The 23,726-nt window shown below is 38.0% G+C and overlaps 2 long non-coding RNA genes across 2 annotated transcripts in view; one reads left to right on the top strand and one right to left on the bottom strand.

The window, feature by feature from the left end:
* Window positions 1-23,726, top strand: part of LOC135783178 (uncharacterized) — a 78,860-nt gene that overhangs the window by 46,841 nt on the left and 8,293 nt on the right. The window contains exon 3 of the long non-coding RNA XR_010545589.2: window positions 19,699-19,757. This is a non-coding gene — a long non-coding RNA (uncharacterized lncRNA). The remainder of the gene's footprint in view (window positions 1-19,698; window positions 19,758-23,726) is intronic.
* Window positions 12,684-17,986, bottom strand: LOC135783176 (uncharacterized). Its single transcript, XR_010545588.2, has 5 exons — window positions 17,118-17,986; window positions 13,994-14,091; window positions 13,768-13,853; window positions 13,573-13,687; window positions 12,684-13,433 (listed from the first exon to the last, which is right to left on the bottom strand). It is a non-coding gene; the product is annotated as an uncharacterized lncRNA (long non-coding RNA).

Below are 23,726 nucleotides of genomic sequence, written 5' to 3'. Positions count from 1 at the left end.
TGGTTTAGTGATTCAGAAGTAGGGCTGTCACTTTTTATTCGATATTCGAATATGCATTCGAACATGACATGAAATATCCGTATTCGAACTATAAATAAACCATCCGGTTTTTTAAATGCCACGTGTAGCGCATTTTTTACAGTAACACCTCGTAATAGGAAGGAGGCTGAGAGTGAGACCGACGACTGCAACTGTGCGCAAGAGAGGGAATCAAATTGGACTAAAATGAACCTCATGTGCATGTCAAGATAGAATTATATTTTGTATATAAAATGACATATTGTTTATAGTGTTAAATATTATAGCAGAATAAAAAGCTTGTGTTAATACGTTCGCATTATGAAATTAGCATGTATGAAGATAATTTCATCATTTTTACAACGCAATGTAAACTTTATATTAAACAACAACAGCATTTGTCTTGTAAACGGATTTGAAATGATCATGTGCTGACTGTCGCGCGTCACATAGACGACAGAGTCAAGTGAGATCTGCTTAACTCAGCGGTAAGTTTAATTTCATCTCAAGTATCAAAGGGTTTGTGCTCTCTATCATTGAAAACGGGCAAGCAAACAGCACGCGCAGGGTTAATGTACTTGTGAATGACGGCTCACAAACGCGCGGGATAGGCTTTGTATGTGTGCTTGTTGTCAATGACAGTTCTGGTCACAAACACGCTCAAGCGCGAGATATGTGTGCTTGTCAATGATGTGCATTAAATCCGCGGAATTCCGCTGAGTTTTCTGCCGAAATCTGCGGGCGCGAAATCCGTTTGCGTCTGCCTCCTGCTGCTATTTAAGTTGTCACGTTATTGTTTGTAACTGTTCTGAATCATTTTTATATATATATATAAGTTTGTTATTCATAAGTTGTTAACCTGCTGTTTCAAACATTAGGTTAAAAAGTAATCCAGACAACCCTGTGTATGACTGTCACTGTTAATAATTTTGTGATTGAATCTCCATTACGGTGGGTTTTTTATGCGCGTGGGGGGGGGGCCTAGATATTCGAATATATTCGGATACATTGCATGATATTCGAAATCCGTTCGAATTAGATTTTTCTCAAAAGTGACAGCCCTATTCAGAAGAGATAGGAATCACTGGCTTAAAAAATCAGAAGTGTTACGTAGCACTGGTTCAGTGAATTAGAAGCGTTACATAGCACTGGTTCAGTGAATCAGAAGAGTTAGAAAGCACTGGTTCAGTGAATCAGAAGCATTAAGAAGCACTAGTTCAGTGAATCAGAAGTGTTACGTAGCACTGGTTTAGTGATTCAGAAGTGTTATGAAGCACTGGTTCAGTGAATCAGAAGCATTAAGAAGCACTCGTTCAGTGAATCAGAAGTGTTACAAAGCACTGGTTCAGTGAATCAGAAGCGTTACGTAGTACTGGTTCAATGAATCAGAAGAGTTAGAAAGCACTGGTTCAGTGAATTAGAAGCGTTACGCAGCACTGGTTCAGTGAAACAGAAGCATTAAGAAGCACTGGATCAGTGAATCAGAAGTGTTACAAAGCACTAGTTCAGTGAATCAGACGTATTACGAAGCACTAGTTCAGTAATCAGAAGCGTTACAAAGCACTAGTTCAGTGAATTAGAAGCGTTACCCAGCACTGGTTAAGTGAATCAGAAGAGTTAGGAAACACTGGCTCAAAAGATCAGTGAATCAGAAGTGTTACGAAGCACTGGTTCAGTGAATAGGAGCATTAAGAAGCGTTGGTTCAATGAATCAGAAGGGTTACGAAGCACTACTGATTCAATGAATCAGAAGTGTTACGAAGCACTGGTTCAGTGAATCGCAAGAGTTATGATGAAGCACTGGCTCAATAAATCAGAGGCAATACGAAGCACTAGTTCAGTGAATCAGAAGTGTTTCGAAGCACTGGTTCAATGAATCAAAAGCATTACGAAGCATTAGTTCAATGAATCAGAAGCCTTTACGAAGCAATGGTTCAATGAATCAGTAGCGTTAGGAAGCACTGGATCAGTGAATCAGAAGAGTTACGAAGCACTGGTTCAATGAATCAGAAGCATTAGGAAGCACATGTTAAATAAATCAGAAGCGTTACGAAGCCCTGGTTCAATGAATCAAAAACGTTACGAAACATTAGTTCAATGAATCAGAAGCGTTAGGAAGCACTGGTTCAATGAATCAAAATCATTACGAAGAATTGGTTCAATAAATCAGAAGCGTTAGGAAGTACTGGTTCAGTGAATTAGAAGCGTTACGAAGCAAAGGTTCAATGAATCAGAAGAGTTAGGAAGCACTGGTTCAGTGAATCAGAAGAGTTAGGAAGCACTGGTTCAGTGAATCAGAAGAGTTACAAGCACTGTTTCAGTGAATCAGAAGAGTTAGGAAGCACTGGTTCAGTGAATCAGAAGCATTAGGAAGCACAGGTTAAATAAATCAGAAGCATTACGAAGCCCTAGTTCAATTAATCAAAACCGTTACGAAGCATTAGTTCAATGAATCAGAAGCGTTAGGAAGCACTGGTTCAATGAATCAAAATCATTACGAAGAATTGGTTCAATAAATCAGAAGCGTTAGGAAGTACTGGTTCAGTGAATTAGAAGCGTTACGAAGCAAAGGTTCAATGAATCAGTAGCGTTAGGAAGCACTGGTTCAGTGAATCAGAAGAGTTAGGAATCACTGGTTCAGTGAATCAGTAGAGTTAGGAAGCACTGGTTCAGTGAATCAGAAGAGTTACAAGCACTGTTTCAGTGAATCAGAAGAGTTAGGAAGCACTGGTTCAGTGAATCAGAAGAGTTAGGAAGCACTGGTTCAGTGAATCAGAAGCATTAAGGGCCGGGTATACTTTTTTTCGTGTCTGATTCTTTCCACTTTTGATTCAGTGAATCAGAAGCATTACGAAGCACTAGTTCAGTGTTTAATTGAAATAAGTGCTGTTGCTGTTCTGTCTGTGTTTGTATTGCTGGCCTGTTATCATGAATAATAGAGTTGAGGAGTTCTGTGCGTGAAGCGTGGCATTGTTCACAGTTTGTGTCACACCAGTGAATGGTTAACTAGGCAAAACAAAAGCTTTTCAATATTTCAGTGTGTGTTAGGGACACAAGCTCAGACCTCACAGACACAACACACTGAGATATGCACACGACATTTAAATACATTCAGGTATTTACAATAACAATGAAGAACATTAAAAAAAAATAATTTATAAAGGTTTTTAAGGACCCCAAATTGAGGCATATCTATATGAACGCATACAGTCCCAAACATAGTTTTTTCCCTCAAACTCTTTTTATGTTATTTATTTATTAATTTAAAATTAAATAAATATTTTTCAAAATGCTCATAGCAATGATTAACTGCAAAGTCCTTTAGGATTAGTTTAAAATGATTATTCATAATATTATCTGTGGGAAAACAAGAAACTAACGCTGTGAATAAAATCAATGCAGTACTATTTTAAAATTTGGCATTTATGAAACAATAAAAGACAGCGATTTGTTAAAACACACAAACTGTACAGTTCTGATCTTTATTAATGTTGTAAAGCACTTGTTATACCTATTGGGGTTAATTTCCCCCAACACTTTCAATCTATCAATGTTACTGCATGATGTTCCTTAAAAGCCAGCTGAGTTACCCACAATCCCTTGCGAAACTCTTTTGCACTTTGCACAGACAAAACTCGTGTCTCGTAAGTTTTACCTCACGACCAGCCTCTTTAGTTTTAATGTGCGTCTAACAGAAGCTTCAGTGTTGTAAAGTTACCGTCTGTGGTTCTGGATGGACCCATTGGACAAATATGAATCCAATACCCAGTTCAGTCAGAAATCTGAAGTATGTCTGCTGTGTCTTCATCCAGATCTCATTATGGCTCACCGTGGTATTGTTATGCAAATTATGCTTTGCATTTTTGAGCTCCAAGACCGTCAGGCTGAGCCATACTGGCGTTTAAACATATAGATGATCACACAGAGACTTGTACGTGCAAACGCACACATACAACAGATATTGTGCTTTTTATGTTTTCTAATAAAGCCAGCGACTGTCAGTCGGTGTAGAGATACAGCGAATCCAGCCAGAGGCCTTTAATGGTCCTCACAGAACCCGGTGGTCCTGCCGATGGGTCTCTTCAGCTAATTACTCATGACTTAATTGGATACGCTTTAAATCAAGCTCAATCGAAACCCTTCTGTTTGACAGGACAGGAGAAAACAGACAAATGAAAGGACCACATCATGCATAACCATGGTAAAATCAAGTAAATATCATTTCTGTAATCTGACTTATCACAAATATTCACAGTATTATACGTTAATCTTAAATAAATAGTGTAATGTATAACAACAATTTTAATTAAAGGATTTTCGTACGTTTAATTGTTATACTGTTTAGAATGATGCATGTTACAGCAACTGTGAAAATTATCCAATCAGAATTATAAGAATTAAAATATATATTTCTCTAATATATTATTCAATTTATTATTGCATCATTGTATATATCTTAAAATATTAAACTTACAGTTTTATTTTCTTTTATCTAAATATCTGTTTTTCTATCTCATAAGCAAGCTAATGATGTCATCTTCCAGGAAGTGACATCACTCTTTTGCTGGAAAACAGCAGCACAAACATCATTAAATAGTAACATTGGATTTTATACAGTCTGTGATGTTTCGTGCTACAGTATCAGTTGCTTTGTTTTGCTCTTCTGTTTGATCAAATGATATTGAAATGAATCAAAATGATTATTATTTCTAAAGATTTATTGAAAATTATTGAAATGAGAAAGTTGACACATTCACATGAGAAAATCCCTTACTGAGCAATGTGTTACTTTTATTCATTACCGTCCTAATTAGGGTTGTTCAATCTATTAATTCGGTAACTTAGTAATATAACTAAAATCTATAACTCTCAGTATAATAACAATTTCTATCTAATAACATATGAATAGCTTTGTTTTGCTGATAATCGGCTGGGCTGTGAACAGTGGTTCAGATGGAGGTTCAGTAAGGTTTATGTGTCGGTCACTGTGACACCTGCTCTCAGCTCATTTAATCAATGTATGGATCCTGCCATCTACTGCCAATACTGAAAATGACATCTAAAACCTATTAGTGTCTTCTGTTCAGTAACAATAATGAGGATATTTACTGCAGTACACTGTATGCAGTCATGGTACAAATGCTGTACTATTTAGGTGTACCTTTAAGGTACTAATATAAACTCTTTAGGTACTTTTTGAAAAGTGACAGCATTTGAACCTGTTTTTGGGAGAGTTTAGTATACAGTACATGTAAATAGTGACTAGTTCAAGCTTTATGCAATAGTTCATAATAGTAAATGTGTTTATGGAATATGATGTCTTGCGTTTGTTGCACGCATTTCATTTAAAGATAATGGTTTATAGCTCTTGGATTTTATTAGATCTCATTATATTTATTTGCATGTATGCTAAATATATGCTATCCTTTTTAATCAAAGTTTAAAAAAGCATTTATTTGTTACCTTTCTGTAACAACCAGGTTCTTTGTGGCACCAAACAAACCTATAAAGACATTTAAAGCGTAAAAATAAACCAGTTATATTGGTAAATTTATACTTTTCATTGATGTATGGTTTGTTAGGATAGGACAATATTTGGCCAAGATATGACTATTTGAAAAATAGGCTGGAATCTAAGGGTGCAAAAAATATATATATATATTTAGAAATTAAGTTGTCTGAATGAAGTCTTTAGCAACGTATATTACTAATGATAAATACATTTTACAAAATAAATTTACAAAATATCTTTCTGGAATATAATCTTTACTTAATTTTCTGATTTTTGGCATACAAATAATTATTTTATAATTATTTTTATATTTTATTTTATAATTATTTTTATAATTTTGACCCATACAATGCCACAAATATACCCGTGCTGCTTATGAATGGTTTGGAAGACCAATTAGTTGGCATTTTGTATTTTAAATGTATTTAAATTAACCAATATTACTAATATGATTTGCTATGTAGACAAATATGAATTAAACGCTAATTTATTTGATATATGAGTTTGCTTATGTGAATAAAAAAAATAAAAACAACGTAATGAATTTAAATAAATACAAAATACACTTTCGATTATATGACTATAAATATATAATAATTCAATAATTAAATGTAATACAATTATGAAATTAATTGATGATTTCTTAAATCATATGAATAGTTTAATTCCAAATAGAGATAACTCAAAACATTTTTAATATTATGTTGTCATGTTTTTAGTGTGTTTTATTGTGCTACTTAGCTATATATTTTTTTTAGTTATGAAGAAAGTTTTTTAGCCAAAACAAACCAATTGCAGTTTGATGTTAATTGAAATGCACAATCAAAAAACAAGATTTTTGAAACAGTTATCTCGTTTTGGAACCAAACTCTTCATATATTAACACAGCAATATATAAAAAATACATATGCTATATTATGTTTAAAGGGATAGTTCACCCAGAAGTAAAAATTCTATTTTCTCATCCTCATGTTGTTCTAAATCTGTATAAGTTTTTTTATTTTTATTTGATGAACACAAAAGAAGATATTTTAATAAATGACTTCCATAGTAGGAAAAACAAATATGATGAAATCCAATGGGTACCGTCAACTGTGTGCTCACCATCATTTATCAAAATATCTTCTTCATCATTTATCACAATACTTCCATAATATGTGTTTTCCTACTATGGAAGTCAATGGTTATGGCAGCTGTGTGCTTACCATTATTTATTAAATATATATATATATATCTTCTTATGTGTTCATCAGAAAAAAGGTTTAGCACAACATGTCCATGATTTTTCACATTTTTGGGTGAACTATCCCTTTAACAGTCATGTGAAGTGAAACAGAGAGACTGGCCTCTGTTGGATATGATCGGCTACTGCAGTTACATTAATGATAAATCATTCATATTTATTTCATTCACACACATTTATGGCCTGAACTAGTCAATTGTCCACTATGAAATAAAACACACACACACTTACACACCATCACACACACACACACACACACACACACCCTGTATGAGATGGACAAAGGTTCATTAGCAGCTTAAAAGACTAATGGTCATTATTGACAGGTTTTGTTCAAAATCCCAGTTTCTCTGTGTATCTCCAGCACTGTTTAACCAGCGGGTTAACAAGCTCTTTGATTCTCAAATCTCAATATTGCTCACGGAGGCATAAAATGTATTTCTGATCAATGTATTTGATTTATTGTCTTTGACTCCGGCCTCATTAACCAATCAGAATGGAGTTTGTTGTTGAGCAGCGTTGTGTTTCGGCTCTAAACAGGACTTAATAACTGCACTCGGGACGCACGAAAAACACACAAGTACAACTTGTACATCACACACCAGGGAATCTTCCCAGACACTTAAGTTACACTAAAGTCTCAAAATGAAAGAAATGACTAGCTGTTATTCAGTGCTAAATGGTCTCATATCAGCGCGCGTGTGTGTGTTTGTTTGAGATTTAGCTGCGGGTAAATAAAGTAAACGCCGGCGCTGATCTTTACGGCTCTCGCGTCGCCTGTTCAAACACAGTTTGAGGATTCACATTTATAACACACAATGACTGCTGGTTTTGCATGTGCGCGTGTGTGCATGGGTCTCTTGAGATTTTGACAGGATTGCGCTGTCGGGTATCGCATCGTTTATAAAGCTTTGTGTGACCCGTTCAAGAATTTACTGCTGTGAAGTTTCTCCACAGGTCAGGAGATGAAATGGATCGGTCACTTTTATTTCATTCAGTTGTCAACATGTTTCCTGAAATCCCATAGGAGAGATACAATGGAAACAAATTGTTGGCATACAGTAAGGATTAGGATACTTCGCTGTTTATGTTGAGAAAGCAGTGTTTTGGCAAATCTGATCACAGTTTGATTCTTGACATCTTTATGAAACTCGAAAGGAGACGTGTCTAGAAAAAAAACATCGATTACGATATTAGGATTATTTAAAAATTCCCAAATCTGTAATGTATTTGTTTGTTCTTGTGTTGTCTGTAGCTAGGCTGGTAGAGATTTGTGTTAGCAGTGCAAAGGTCATCATGGGTTCGATTCTCATGCACATGCAGATAAAACGTATAGCTTGAATGCACTGTAAGTGGCTTTGAAATGGAAATCTAACGTCTAATAGTCAAACAAAAGTCTTTGGCATGTCTTATTGAGAAACTCTTTATTGCCCAGGCTTCATTCAGGTCAGCTTGTTAAGTGGTTAATTACACAGCAAACACAATAACAGCTGCTACAGGACGCCCAAGAGAGAGAGAGACCCTCAAAAGACCCCTGACAGCCGTAAGCCACACGTGTATATAGGAAACACTGCTTGACCTACACTAAGGCCCTGTTTACACCTCGTATTAAGATGCGTTTTGGTCAATCGGATCAGAACTGTCTCATTTCAACCGCTTTTGTCCTGAGTACTTTGAGGGGATGGTCTACAGACGAGTCATTAAAACACAGTGTTGGGAAGTGTTACTTTTAAAAGTAATAATTGAGTTATCTCATCAATTAAGAGAAAACATTTTTATAAAAAAACATGTTCCTGATTAATTTAATGTTAATCTGCAATACCGCGATTATCCACACTTACCCAATTTATGAAAAATTTATTTTGCTTAAATATTTTTTTAAAGAAAAATACCCCTTTTTAAGAGTCAGTCATTCCAGAAAAACGCGATTATGCGATCACATGATTTATCGCATAATCAGCCAAAGTCCGCATATTTATTTGCGGGGATGCATTTTTTCAAAATCGCCGCACTTTCACAGCATTAATTGCAGATTTCCGTGTGCAAAATATGCGAGGCTTGCATGATTTCATAATCTCCGCATTTTCGTAGCAAAAAACACATATATCTTAGCAGAAAGTTGAAAAATGTTGCATTTACTTCACACAAGCGCAGCCATGTCCCCTGTTGCCATGGGAACCTTATGAATTGAAGTGATTATGTGATGTGAACATCATTGAAAAGCTGCAAAAGCTGAAAACAGTTTTGCAAGTTCTCGCAGTTTTTGCATTTCATTGCATAAATTTGCATGAATATCCCGCATATTCTATCGCATTTTTTAAGATCAAGGATTTTTGCGCATTTTTGTCTTTTTATTTGCCGATTAATGAGTTATAGGGCCCTATTTTAACGATCTGAAACGCAAGTGCGAAGCGCAACGCGCAAGTGAGTTTGTGGGCGGATCTTGGGCGCTGTTGCTATTTTCCCGCCGTGAGAAATAACTTTTGCGCCGGGCACAAATCAATAAGGGGTTGGTCTGAAGTAGGTTCATTATTCATAGGTGTGGTTTGGGCGTAACGTCAAATAAACCAATCAGAACGCTATCCAACATTCCCTTTAAACGCAAGTGCGAAAGTTCCATGGCGGGTTGCTATTATTATGACGGATTTACCAGGCGTACGCCAGGAGCGGTTTACAGCTGAGGAGACCCACGTTCTTGTAAGAGCAGTCAAAGACAGAGAAGTTGTTTTGTATGGGGACTAGGGCTGTCACTTTTTATTCGATATTCGAATATGCATTCGAACATGACGTGAAATATCCGTATTCGAACTTTAAATAAACCATCCGTTTTTTAAATGCCATATGTAACGCATTTTTTACAGTAACACCTCGTAATAGGAAGGAGGCTGAGAGTGAGACCGACGACGGCAACTGTGCGCAAGAGAGGGAATCAAATTGGACCAACATGAACCTAATGTGCATGTCAAGATAGAATTATAGTTTGTATATAAAATGACATATTATTGTTTATAGTGTTAAATATTATAGCAGAATAAAAGCTTGTGTTAATACGTTCGCATTATGAAATTAGCATGAATGAAGATAATTTTATTATTTTTACCACGCAATGTAAACTTTATATTAAACAACAACAGCATTTGTCTTGTAAACGGATTTTAAATGATCATGTGCTGACTGTCACGCGTCACATAGACGACAGAGTCAAGTGAGATCTGCTTAACTCAGCGGTAAGTTTTAGTTCATCTCAAGTATCAAAGGGTTTGTGCTCTCTATCATTGAAAACAGGCGAGCAAACAGCACGCGCAGGGTTAATGTACTTGTCACTGACGGTTCACAAACGCGTGAGATAGGCTATGTATGTGTCCTTGTTGTCAATGAGATTACTTCTCACAAACACGCTCAAGCACGGGATATGTGTCCTTGTCAATGACGGGCATTAAATCCACAGAATTCCGCAGAGTTTTCTTCCGAAATCTGCCCAGATATTCGAATATATTCGGATACATTGCATGATATTCGAAATCCGTTCGAATTTGATTTTTCTCAAAAGTGACAGCCCTAATGGGGACAGGAGAAACCCTCCCAAATCAGCGTAGGTTAAACAGGCGTGAGAGGAAATAGCCACAGTCTCATCAGCTGGCATCCCCATCGTTGCGCCAAGCACTACAATGATGTCAGGAGACGTGGGAATCCCAAGCTTGCCAGCATAAATCGGGCACACCGTGTAACGGGAGGTGGATCTGCCTCTACACAGACGCCAGCAGAGGACATCGCTGCGTTCACCCTCACCGCTGAAAGGGTTTGGGGGCTTTGAAATCGGACCCAAGAAACGCAAGCAAGGTCCAACCCCAAAGTACACTTACAAATCAAGTTCATATACATTAAGGTTTCTTAATGAAAACATTTTAATTATTATTTACATAAAATAAACGTAATACAGCCACACAACAAACTTATGAAAATATTTTAATCGTTATTTGCATGAGAATTTTTTTAACGCAGCCACACAATAAAAAAAAACTATCACCACAATGCTCACCACTATGATTCCCCTTATCTCGTGTATTAATATTTTTTATTGTAACAATTTATGATTTGCAAAAATAACTGTTGCATCTGTGTAGATTAGATGCAAAGTGTGTGCGCGTTGTGCACGCTATACATTATGGTCAAGCATGCGCCCTTAAAATAGCATAATGAACAACGCGCAACGCGCCACTGACTTTAAACTTTTTTTTTCTGGTCAGTGGCGCAATTGTTTTTTGAAACTGCAAAATAGCATCAGGGATGGTTTGCGCCGGAACACGCCTCTTTTTTTGCGCTGAACCGCCCAGGGAGCGCAAGTTCATTCCCTAGTTTGCCGACGTGCGTCTGTGGAGGGAAAAACTCGCTGTGCGCCGGTGCAAAATACCAATGATACATGCGTCACTGACAAAGTCAATTGCGCTGGGTGCAAGATAGGGCCCATAATGGGTTTTAAAAATTACTTGCCAAATTTCGTGACATTCCGCATTGTACAGTAAATTCCATTTTAATGCTTGTATTCCATTATTTTGTCCGCGTTTTCCGTATCACGTAAATCACAGGGCCCTATACAGGTACATATTTTAGATCAAATTCATTATTTTTTGTACGATTTGCTTTCGCCCCTCTGCCTTTGGGTTAAGGTCTGGGGTTAGGGGTGTGGTATCATTATTGGGTGTTTTTTTCTGATACGCGTATGTTTTTGTACTATTCACTTCATTTAAATGTATATAAATTTCCAACTGGTACGAATTCCTGTGATGCTAAAGTTTCTTCAGAAGCTTAGAACAAAGCATATTATATTAAACAATGTACTGTTGTTGGTAAGTAGCCTTATTTATTTATTTTTTTAGATTTAAAGTCACCATGAAACGGAAGTAGTGATTGTCTTATTTCCAAATGGTGACGTATATGCGAGTGAAACCGGCTTCTGAAATTAAACAAGGCAGGGCTGGATTTCGATTTGTCCATCGAAATCTGTTGGATCGTTTAAAGTTGGGTCGTGTTGTTAATTGCTAACCGCAGTTATTTTCTCCTGGACCCCACCCACCTGCCAAACCGGAAATAAAGTTAAATAGTTTAGAGGGGAAGAGTAGATTTGCGTTTTTGATTCCAGATTATGTGGGCCACAATATTACTGCAAAAACACCACAATATTCCAAAACAAATAACAGGTTTTCATTTTATTTTTCATGGCATAAAAACGAGCACATCTGAATGAATAATAACAGCACAATACAGAAATACTATCTGTTTGATGCTCCACCACAAAGAGAGAGAAAGAGAAAGAGAGAGAGACTGTATGGATGCAGGACAGGAGGTTTTGCATCTGGGTGATGCTCTTCTCCTCCTGCCCGTGTTCCTCTGTTGACAAAGTTGTGTAATTAGGGCCGAGAGCCCATTAAAGGAGAATATTCAAAGGGTGATAAATGGCTTTAATAAAGGAGCCGTGTGTCCCTTTAACAGAGACAAATCTTTCCCATCTTTCCAGCGCACTGATAAAACACACGAGACAGACCTCTCTTTCATCTCACCTGCTCCAGACCTTAAATCTCATCCTGCGTTACACCGAATCCTTCCTGTAGTGATTACGTGTGCGGTCTCAGATGAGTGCACGTTTGGGTTTTTGCGCAATATCACGAGCGTGGTTTGCTTTAGACATTAATGAGGTCCACAAAAACCTCCTCTGGCTTTCCGGGTACACAGCAAAATCACTGGTGTTAAAATAACACCCAGGGTGTCAAATTTAACACTGGAAAAGTGTGTATATGTGTCCACACTACACTGTGTTAATTTAGTCAAAAGTGTAGTGTTAATTTAACAACACCCATTATATGTTAATTTAACACTCAATATTGTTAAATTTTACACTTTGTTCACACTATTCATTGTTGTTTCCACACTACACTGGTGTTGGCACAGAAATACAGTGTTAAAAATTAACACTCCTAATTTAAGGTCAACACCAGTGTAATGTGAATTCAACAATGTTAAGTGTTAAAATACTGATTAATAGCCACTTTTGTTGCTAATGGGTTGTTTCTATAAAAGACAAATGACAAGAAATATTGCAAAACCTCTTTTTATTAAAGTACATCACATTTAATATTTACATTGATACACACAACACTTTGCATTTAACACTGCTTATTTAAATACCTCAGCTACAATTAGAAACAGAATACAGTATGGAATAATCAAAGTTATCTTATACCACAGCGCAGTGACATGAAAACCACTTATTATAAGGTCTTTAATATATCAAATGAGAGTTTTAAAAAAATTAGCCACCCTACTCAAAACTTGAACATTAAAATACCGGTATACTGCAATTACCTTACTGGCAGGCAGAAATGCTTATCCTTCACAATACTAAAGATTTATCCATAACAAAACAGACATTTCAATTCAAAAGACGTTTCATTTTTCTTAAATACGTTCCAACCTGGTATTTAGTTCTGTAGTTGTTTTACTCATGATGTAGTGGAAGGCTGCATCAGTGGTCTTCATCATGGAGGGAAGGGCTTTTTGGTCCAGAATGATGCAAAAATTCTGGATGCAACTTCTGTTCCCAACGCAGTGCAGGCAGGGCTGTGCTGATTCATCCACCTCAAAGCATGGATTGATGCTAATCACCTAAGAGTGTTTTAAAAGAGTGTATTTGATGAATGTATCTGGTGTGTATTTATGAACTTGTATGCATTTACATGGGGTGAACAATGCAAGCAAACTAACTGCTGAATAAATAACTAGAACAAAATACTAAAAAACTTACACCGCACAATCAGTAGGTTCAGTTGCACATTGACCCTCTCCAGTCTTTCTTCCTTTCACAAATGAAGGCAAGAGGTGAATGAGCCAGGGAAGAGCTGCCACATCACTGCCCCGTCCTAGCAAAACAGAATTTAAACACCATGAGTATACAGTTAAACTTTAAAACCGTAAAAGTAGCAAACCCATGTACACTTACCATATTTCAACTCCTGTTGACCAGACAGAGGGTCATCCATATTGTTGTATGTTGGCTATTTTGCAATACATCACCTCAGCATATTTCTGCAGATTTTCAAAGACAAAAAGAGTCAAGAAAATACCAAAAAGGGTGCAGTTTTAACCGTTATTTGAATCAAAATCATCTCAGTATAATAAATCATGTTAGAGACAGTGTACAGTACAAATGTACTGTGTGTACTCACATAACTAGTTGGTAAGCTCTTATCCTCCAAACTGGGTTAAGGAATAACAGTTCCAGAATTCATGGGTATGCCGTATTCAAATATAGTCTGGTAGGGTCCTATCACAAAAAAATGACAATAAAGACTCTGAAAACTCAACATTCTTTTTATATTAAAAACAGCACTCAAGACAATATGAATCTTCATTTATACATTTTCAAAATAGTAATCAATTTGATTGCTATTTAATATGACATCAATAGCAAAACGATGTATGAGAAGATAATATATTTTTATTAAAGTTGGCAGCAGGTCATGTGAGTTTCTTTCCAGATTAATAATAATAATATGTACAAAACTACATATACTGTCATGGTCCTGCCATCTTGTCCTTTATTTAATCTAGTCTTGTGGCAGAATCATGACAGACCCATGTTTTGTGTGGGTTCACGTGGTTTCAGTATTGGTTTACTTGACCACGTGTTCCCTGTGTCTTGTCTCTTTTTCCCGCTCCCTTGTTGGCCTCCTCATTATTGTTTGATTTATATCACCTGTTCCCCTCTTGATTTGTTACCCTATTTAATCCTCTTGTATTCATTGTCCTGTGCTTGTGCATTGTTTCTGTGTTTTCCAGATACCTGTGAGTACGCTGTTTAAGAGTCAAGTCTAGTCTAGTGTTTATATGTCAAGTGTTTTGTCTAGTTAATTGTTTAGTGTATCCAGTTTAGTGTCAGAGTTTAGTCCAGTGTCCTGTCTAGTTTAGTGTTAAGTCTTCCTGTTTATATTGTTTTGCCCCCTCGTGGGTTTTGTTTTCTGTTTTGTACATAATAAAAGTCTTTTGTGTTCATACATCTGTCTGCATTTGGGTTCCTCATACAACTTCCTAACAGAATGCACAAGCCAGTTAAGAACCCAGCGGACTGGATGTACCGTCGCTGCGCTAGGAGAGGACGCAGTTTTTCTGTTGTACTTGAACCGGGTCCCACCTGGTACGATCCTCTCCTGTTTGGACCCGGGGTCAATTCTAGAAGGGAGCCAGCCAGAACCGCTGGTCCCATCCCTTTGTCTGCCATCCCGGAGGGTCTCACCGTGGGAGTTCTGGCGCTGGAGGACCCAGCGATGACCACTACAGTTCCTGCCAGCTCTGTCCAGCCCCCTGACCTTCGTGGTAAGCGTGAGAGGAGGGTTTCGTGGGAGTCGCCGTCCGAGGGGTCCTCTTCGGAGCCTGCTGCTCCCACCACTGTCCTCACCTCACCTGCATCAGCTTCTGCACCACGCCCTAGAAAGAAGCGGAGGAGAAGGGGGTTGACCTCACAGTCTGCGCAGCCACCGCTGCAGCCCCTGCCGTCTGCGCAGCCACCGCTGCAGCCCCTGCCGTCTGCGCAGCCACCGCTGCAGCCCCTGCCGTCTGCGCAGCCACCGCTGCAGCCCCTGCCGTCTGCGCAGCCACCGCTGCAGCCCCTGCCGTCTGCGCAGCCACCGCTGCAGCCCCTGCCGTCTGCGCAGCCACCGCTGCAGCCCCTGCCGTCTGCGCAGCCACCGCTGCAGCCCCTGCCGTCTGCGCAGCCACCGCTGCAGCCCCTGCCGTCTGCGCAGCCACCGCTGCAGCCCCTGCCGTCTGCGCAGCCACCGCTGCAGCCCCTGCCGTCTGCGCAGCCACCGCTGCAGCCCCTGCCGTCTGCGCAGCCACCGCTGCAGCCCCTGCCGTCTGCGCAGCCACCGCTGCAGCCCCTGCCGTCTGCGCAGCCACCGCTGCAGCCCCTGCCGTCTGCGCAGCCACCGCTGCAGCCCCTGCCGTCTGCGCAGCCACCCGCAGCGCCCCCTGTCACGTTCTCGTCTGCGCAGCCACCCGCAGCGCCCCCTGTCACGTTCTCGTCTCCGCTGCCGGACGCAGCGACCCCTGTCCCTGTCTCGTCTCCGCTGCCGGACGCAGCGACCCCTGTCCCTGTCTCGTCTCCGCTGCCGGACGCAGCGCCTCCTGTCCCTGTCTCGTCTCCGCTGCCGGACGCAGCGCCCCCTGTCCCTGTCTCGTCTCCGCTGCCGGACGCAGCGCCCCCTGTCTCACCGGCTCCTGTTGCTTCCTCCACTGTCTCCATGTCCTCCCTGAACTCTCTCCCCTACCCAGTGAGTCCTGGCTCACCCCCGTCGGCTCCCTTGTCTACCCCTACCATGCCCTGGAACCCTGCCTTGCCTCCTTTTGTTCCCCTTTCCCAGCCTGCATCCCCATCCAAGCCTGTTGCCTCCAAGCTCCCTACCAAGCCTGCCCGGACTCCTCGTCCCAAGCCCTCTACTACCCTTGAACCCAAGACCCCTTGCCCACCCAGCTCCACCCTACCTGGACTTCCTTTTGTGAACTCTGTTTTGCCTCCGCCCCCCCTCCCTTGTTTGTTGTTTTTATTGTGTCACCCCAACCCTCTTGTATTGTATTCTTGTCTCCCATTGATGTTATGCGTCATGTTTTCTTGGTGTCTGTCTATCTGTCAGTCTGTCTTGTCCCATGTCTAGTGTTCCCCTGGGGAGCGTCTGGAAGCCGCTCCTTTAGGGGGGGATTCTGTCATGGTCCTGCCATCTTGTCCTTTATTTAATCTAGTCTTGTGGCAGAATCATGACAGACCCATGTTTTGTGTGGGTTCACGTGGTTTCAGTATTGGTTTACTTGACCACGTGTTCCCTGTGTCTTGTCTCTTTTTCCCGCTCCCTTGTTGGCCTCCTCATTATTGTTTGATTTATATCACCTGTTCCCCTCTTGATTTGTTACCCTATTTAATCCTCTTGTATTCATTGTCCTGTGCTTGTGCATTGTTTCTGTGTTTTCCAGATACCTGTGAGTACGCTGTTTAAGAGTCAAGTCTAGTCTAGTGTTTATATGTCAAGTGTTTTGTCTAGTTAATTGTTTAGTGTATCCAGTTTAGTGTCAGTTTAGTCCAGTGTCCTGTCTAGTTTAGTGTTAAGTCTTCCTGTTTATATTGTTTTGCCCCCTCGTGGGTTTTGTTTTCTGTTTTGTACATAATAAAAGTCTTTTGTGTTCATACATCTGTCTGCATTTGGGTTCCTCATACAACTTCCTAACATATACTAAAAAGATTGGTTAACTGTTCAGTTATGTCAAATAAAATGATTTATATGTATAAATATATAAACTTACCTTCTGTAATGAATTTATATAAGTATTAGCAGTCGTTTCTCATTGGAAGTCATCCATGTCAGGTCTTCTTTAATAAACTGCCCTAAAAACAGCATCTCGTCTGAATGATTTGAAGCACTCAGTGTGTACTTTCACCAAACTAGCATCTATAATGACAGAAAAAAAATGTTCGCCATACACGTTTTACACTTTCGTATGTATTTGCCATTTGCATCTGTCTGACATCTAGCGCCACGAATAGCTTACAACACACAATGCATCCAATCTGTGCATTGATATATTGTGAGGTTTTGGTCAAATTAATTGTTGGTTTGGCGATATTTCCCGTTTGCATACATCTTAAAAAAACACATGACGATGCGGTTGCGGTTTTCTCCGTGTTTTTCAGTAATTTGAATAATTAACCGATATCCGTGCACTCACGTGCATGTAAACGACCTCGTTAACTCACGGTATCTAGCCTATATGATTACCTTATAACGAGCATCATATGGTGAATAAACGAGCTTTCATTTAACTTAATTTCATACCTTCAATTTGTAGTGCATGTCGCGTTTTATCATGGTTCAATTCTTTCGTTCATATCTCCTGTTAAAATTATCCTTCTTGGTTTTAAACTTTTAGCTAGCAGTTTAACTTTATACTAAACTAACAAGGGAACAACGTAACACAAGGTAGCTCTGATTAAACTGAACCAAATAACGAACAAAGGGGAAATAAAATGGGAAAAATATCTTATTTAGGTTTTTTGGCATATGGCTGCGTAGAGTCAGACAGAGAAATAACAGTTTAATTTAGCTAAACCATGTAAATATTATGAGACTGATTTACCTCATCTCTTCAGTCCTCCTGTGAAAGAAAATGGCGGTAAAATCCCTGACAGGTTATGTTTAGTGGAGGCGGGGCTTGATTTACACCGCTCAGAGTGAAATCTGATAACACCCTTGTTTTACACTGACACTGTCGTGAATATAACACTGGCCTAGCAATGGCAGTGTTATTTTATTACCAGATAGTGTTAAAACAGCATCAACACTGTGTATTTAACACCATCCCTGAAAATTTAACACTGGTGATTTTGCTGTGTAGGAATTTGTCAAGTTTTGTGAATCGTCTCGCACAAACTGGGTGGCTAGAAAGCTTGCAGGCCGCGAGGAAGCGTTTTAATAAAGTATTGAAAGCTGCAGTTAGATTTTCATTCTTCTGTAGAATACAAGAAAAGATATTTAAAAAATGTACATGCTGTCATTTTTCCCTTACAAAAGCCTAACCTCTTTGTTTGCGCTCAATAAAGCCAAAGACGTATGGGTTTGAAACAACAAAAGGGCGAGTTCATCATTTTCTTTTTGGGTGAACTATTCCTTTAATAGCAAAGAGCGACTCTGTTATGAGTCCTCGGGGTGGGTGTGGTGGCCGGAGCGGTTCTCCGATCATAATAGTACATCTCTTTTAAGGCCTGTCTGCATATGCCCACAAAAGAATGAGCTCACCCTCACTGGAGAGACAAAGGGGGAGACAGGAAGGCTTTTAAAAAACGAAACAAATAAAAAACATGGACACATTCAAATTTGCATTCTGCTGCTGTACTGTATAAGATTACTTCCTGAATGCATGCAAATAACTTAATAAAATGTATAGTGTAGTTGTGTATACAGTATATGCAACCTTGTCTGTAAAAACCCAACTGAAACCATTTTTTGTGATTTACTTTTTTTCGTCCTACATAATGTAAAGAACATTCTGTGACAATATGACTTGGATGTATTTTCAAATAGACTAAAGCCGGGTGCCCACTGCGAGATTTAAAATAGTCGATTTATGATCGTTGTGAGCATTATCAAAGTTCTGTCACACCGTGGGATCGCATTTGTCATTAATGTAAAGACTCGTGCAATGATATTATGTAGTGCCTGAAAATAGTCCCTGCTATTGAAAGTTACTAAGGGGACTATTTTCAGCTGCTGCGTAATATCATTGCACCTCCTGCAGTCATGTTACGGCAGCAAAGTCCTTGATTATGACGCCAGAATGAGAGTATAGTTCATAGACATATCTGCCTAGAAAATCGCAACTTTTAATTTTCTGTCGGTCTTAGTACCCGATGTAATTACAGAAGAGTCAAGTTTTAAATAAGAAAAATATTTGGTTATTTTCTTGCATGATGCTAATGGTCTAATCAGATTCAATGAATTATGCTAAGCTATGCTAAAAGTGGTAGCGCCAGATCCGGAGATCGGCTGAATGGATTCCAAAACGGTTAAAAATCAAGTGTTTAACTCTAGGGGAGCTGGAAAATGAGCATATTTTCAAAAAAAGTGGAGTGTCCCTTTAAAGATCGCAGATTTTAACCTAGGATATATATATGTTTTATATATATATATATATATATATATATATATATATATATATATATATATACATATACTATTCATACTGTATATTACAGTAAACTACAGTTGTGCAGAAGTTATATCTATTTTTTTCTCTCTCTCTCTCTCTCTCTCTCTCTCTCTCTCTCTCTCTCTCTCTCTCTCTCTCTCTCTCTCTCTCTCTCTCTCTCTCTCTCTCTCTCTCTCTCTAGGGGTTTTCCTTCTCTGGATGATTGACAGCTAATTGGCAGCTATAGATAAAAACTGATGGGTAAGGTCAATTCTGTAACATGAATGAATGTTCTTTTCCTTTTTTCTTTTCTTTTTATGGTTCCATCAACGACCTTTCTGTTGCACAAAAATTATTTGTTATGTAATGGACTTTTTATGGGCTACACTGAGCTACAAATAAAGGTGCTTCACAATACCATAGCAGACCCTTACTGTAGGGCCCTATGATTTCCACGATTTGAAAAACACGGATGGAATTACGGAATCCAAGCATAAAAATTCAATTTGCACCGCAGAATGTCACGGAATTTGGCAAATTTTGGATTCAATCATTTTTAAAGTCCATTATAACTCATTAATCGGCAAATAAAATGGAAACACTTTCCTTTTGTGTAATGTTAGATGTAAAGAACATTATGTCCGTTTCTTATCATGCATTGCAAACAATGACAAGCGTTGCCAGAGCGCAAGCAGGTTTTGTCAAAGTCCTGAACACAGCATAAAAGGATACAGTATACTTATACAATCTGGACTGTGCAGTGTATTATTTGTACTTATTGCTAATCTTAAATCAAAGATAGTTGACAGACAATTTCATAACTAATATGTTTGATATTTAATACAAATGCCTGAAAAGTAAAACAAGATGAGTATAGTCTTATGATTAAAAGAAAAACTTACACATTTGGTTGCTTGTCAGTAGCATTGTTGTACTGACGGCCAAAATACATCGGCCTACAGTATAAACGGTTTCAGCAGTAACAACATAAACAAGCGTGTAAAACTCCGCAAAGAAAAAAGCAAATTTTTAAATTAGTATATTTATATAACAGGCAAATAAACAACACGTTGTTTACGTCGGAAACCAAAACACATTTTTATTATCGATGAGGTATTTGTTCAAGAGTTCAGTTTAGCAACTAGTCAGACCATTAAACAAACAAAAACAAAAAGTAAAGTTCCGACCAGACGCGTAGGCGCGTCACCGCACGTGGCGTCCAATGAAACCATCTACATTTACATTTACATTTTGTCATTTAGCAGACGCTTTTGTCCAAAGCGACTTACAAGTGAGGTAAACAATAGAAGCAATTATGGCAACACAAGAACAGCAATACATAAGTGCACTGGAAATATCCTCAAGTCCAACACAATATACATAGCCAAGGGTTTGTTAGTAATATATTTTTTTTATAGACAAAGAGGAAGGTAAATAGAGAAAGAGATAAAGAGAAAGGTAACTAAAGAAGGTAACATCTATATGTAATTGGATAAAACTTTAAATAAATTGTTGTTAAATTGTATTCATTTACTGTTTTTAGTTGATAAGATATGCCATTAAACCATAAACCCAGAAAAAAACGGAAAATAAATAAAACGGAATATGGGAAAAAATAAAACGGATTTTGTAGGGTCCTATAAAGAACCTTTAACATCCAAAGAACCTTTAGGTTTCATAAAAGGTTCTTCAAATTATAAAAAGGTAAGAAAGAAATTCTGTTCTGTTAAGAGCCTTTGACTGAAAGGTTCTGTGGGAAACCAAAAATTAGTTTTGTATGACACTTTGAAGAACCTTTATTTTCAATAGTGTGCAAAAAAACCTGAAACTTTGACGAGTTGTTTTTAAGGGTTTATCATTATCCACCCTCATGTCTCCAAAATTTTGATTAGGCCTACAGCTCAAAAAATGATTTTCAAGAAAAAAATTCTTAGTATTTTTGTCTTGTTTTCAGTAAAAATATCTAAACATTCTTAAATGAAGATGCTTTTTCCTGATGAGCAAAATGACCCAAAAAATAGTTTTTAGACCAAAAATATCAAATTTAAGTGATTTTGTGCATAAAACAAGCAAAAAAAATCTGCCCATTGGGTAAGCAAATTTTTCTTGAATTTTTCTTGAATTTAGTGTATAGGAAAAATGTTCAAGATTTTTTTGCTTATCCATTGGCAGATTTTTTTTGCTTGTTTTATGCACAAAATCACTTAAATGTGATATTTTTGGTCTAAAAACTAGACTTATTTTCTTGGGTCGTTTTGCTCATCAAGAAAAAGCACCTTCATTTAAGAATTTTTAGATATTTTTACTGAAAACAAGACAAAAATACTAAAAAAAATTTCTTGAAAATATTTTTTGCAGTGTACACTTCAAAACAAAAAAGACTTTATTGCATTTTTGTCTTGTTTTAAGTACAAATATTAAAAAAAATTATTTTCTTGATGAGAAAAATGACCTAAGACAATAAGTCTAGGTTGTAGACAAAAAATATACAATTGAAGTAAATTTGTGCTTAAAACAAGCAAAAATCTGGGGTAAGCACATTTTTATTTCATTTTTCTTGAATTAATCGTTTAAGCAAAAAGTTTAAGATTTTTTTCTTACCCCATTGGCAGATTTTTTTGCTTGTTTCATGCACAAATTCACATAAATTTTATATTGTTTTCCAATAAACTAGACTTATTTCATTTTGCTCATCAAGAAAATGCGTGTACTTTCCGATACAAATGAGATGTTAACACATATCAAATATAACATTTTGTTCATTTTATAAACACTATGACAAATGCTGGGTTGTTTTTAACACATGCTGGGCGAATACTGGTCAGACCAGACCGCGGACCCAAAAATGACCCAATTTTGGGTTGTTTTAACACAACTGCTGGATTGTTACTAGAACCCATGGTTAGGTAACAACAACTCAATATAGGGTTATTTTTAACCCAGCATGGGTTTAAAATAACAGCATTTTTACTGGGTGTTTATAGATTTACTGTATTATAACTTCTTTAACAGGCAACGGGGATCTGTAGACAAAAAAAAATGTGGGGTTATTTTCAACCCATAGTTGGGTCAAAAAGGGACGAGCCCAACACGTTGGGTTGTAATTCAACCTATGCTGGGTTGTTTTTTTTTAGTGTAATTTTACTCATTTTATACTATGAACACATTTAAAGTTTCTAATAACCAAAGTTTTCAATAGTCTACTTGAGAATGAATAATTCAATGTAATAATAAAGTCCTATTACTGCTGATCAGTTTCATTCAGAGCTTTCCTGTGAATGACTGCGGTCCAGTGATGTGTTATCTTTATTGAGAGCAGATTGGTCAAAAAAGAGTCTTGTGATACCCAAAATAATTTCAGATATGATGAGCGATAGGGCATTAGCCAGATGTTTGATCTAATGTAACACGAGATGATCTGCTCCATCACGACATGACTAATGAAACGCATCAGGCTTTAAAAGCATCCAGAAAAGCACAACATCTGTGGTAATCTCCCCTCATCTTGAGATGTAATTAACCTTGCTTATAGAAAGGTTGCTTATTTGAATGACTGCGTTTTAGTTATTTAGGAAGAAAATCATTTTCTCGGCTTCATATTGGATGAAATATCGCCCGAGACATCATTTTTATTCGGAAGCAGCTCTGCGAGAGATATTATTTAAATTACCTTTCCCAGGGCTAAATTCTTCTGAAATATCTCCGGTTTGATTTATCATGCAGTGATAGTGAATGAAGCATATGAGGTTTTATTACGAAGAAGGAAACGTCCTCGCCCCTGCATAAAATGAGTCCCACTGACTGTCAGATATGAAGCGGATGTGAAATATTACAGACGCACCTGCCAATTAGACCAATCGCACATTAAATGATGGGATTTGTCTCGGTTTTGATCTTCATTGTGCTGTCAGGTGAACGTTTATAAACACTTCAATTGTGTTGTGTTTTCACAAAAAGCAGAACGTTAAACATAATTCAAGAACAGTAACATCAAAATGTAATGCTGGATTCCAAATGCGGTAGAGGCGGCAAAAACCCCGCTATTCGTGCGTAGTTAGACGCTTGAACATTTTGAGTTTACTCGCTTTATTCGTTCGTGACATTCTAGTCATTCGAGACATTCACACGGAAATTCGCGTCATGGGAGGGGCTTCCTCCCATGACTAGAGCAAGCTCCTGATTGGTTAACACGATGTGAGTTTCTGCCAAAGTTCAGATTTTTCAACTCGC

Source organism: Paramisgurnus dabryanus, chromosome 7, assembly GCF_030506205.2.
Source record: "Paramisgurnus dabryanus chromosome 7, PD_genome_1.1, whole genome shotgun sequence".
Taxonomy (NCBI): domain Eukaryota; kingdom Metazoa; phylum Chordata; class Actinopteri; order Cypriniformes; family Cobitidae; genus Paramisgurnus; species Paramisgurnus dabryanus.
This window is presented reverse-complemented; position numbering and strand designations above follow the sequence as displayed.